Genomic DNA, 1,202 nt, shown 5'->3' on the forward strand with positions numbered 1-1,202 from the left:
AAACATGGTGAAGCCCCAAAATTGCCCTCGCTAGAAGCCTGTGTTTCAGACATAAGGAAGTGGATGGCTGCAAACTTTCTACTTTTAAACTCGGACAAAACAGAGATGCTTGTTCTTGGTCCCAAGAAACAAAGAGATCTTCTGTTGAATCTGACAATTAATCTTGATGGTTGTACAGTCGTCTCAAATAAAACTGTGAAGGACCTCGGCGTTACTCTGGACCCTGATCTCTCTTTTGACGAACATTGTCACGCCCTGACCGTAGAGAGCTTTTTGTATTTATGTGTGTTTGGCCGGCTGTGGTTCTCAATCAGAGGCAGATGTCTATCGTTGTCTCTGATTGAGAACCATACTTAGGTTGCCTTTTCCCACCTGTCTGTGTGGGTAGTTGTCTATGTGTAGTTGCATGTCAGCACTCTGTTATTATAGCTTCACGTTCGTTTTGTTGGTTTTGTTAGTTTGTTGAAATGTTCTTTGTTTTATTAAAGAAGAACGTATTCACATCACGCCGCACCTTGGTCTCCTCACTACGACGATCGTGACAAACATATCAAGACTGTTTCACGGACAGCTTTTTTCCATCTACGTAACATTGCAAAAATCAGAAACTTTCTGTCCAAAAATGATGCAGAAAAATTCATCCATGCTTTTGTTACATCTAGGTTAGACTACTGCAATGCTCTACTTTCTGGCTACCCGGATAAAGCACTAAATAAACTTCAGTTAGTTCTAAATACGGCTGCTAGAATCCTGACTAGAACCAACATTTGTTATCATATTACTCCAGTGCTAGCCTCCCTACGCTGGCTTCCTGTTAAGGCAAGGGCTGATTTCAAGGTTTTACTGCTAACCTACAAAGCATTATATGGGCTTTCTCCTACTTATCTTTCCGATTTGGTCCTGTCGTACATACCTACACGTACGCTACGGTCACAAGATGCAGGCCTCCTAATTGCTGTCTCTGCCTGGCCAGTTCCCCACACTCCACTGGGATTCTCTGCCTCTAACCCTATTACAGGGGCTGAGTCACTGGCTTAATGGTGATCTTCCATGCCGTCCCTACGAGGGGTGCGTCACTTGAGGGGGTTGAGTCACTAACGTGGTCTTCCTGTCTGGGTTGGCGCCCCCCCTTGGGTTGTGCCGTGGCGGAGATCTTTGTGGGCTATACTCGGCCTTGTCTCAGGATGGTAAGTTGGTGGTTG

The sequence above is a fragment of the Salvelinus sp. IW2-2015 genome, unplaced genomic scaffold (genome assembly GCF_002910315.2).
Source record: "Salvelinus sp. IW2-2015 unplaced genomic scaffold, ASM291031v2 Un_scaffold2273, whole genome shotgun sequence".
Taxonomy (NCBI): Eukaryota; Metazoa; Chordata; class Actinopteri; order Salmoniformes; family Salmonidae; genus Salvelinus; species Salvelinus sp. IW2-2015.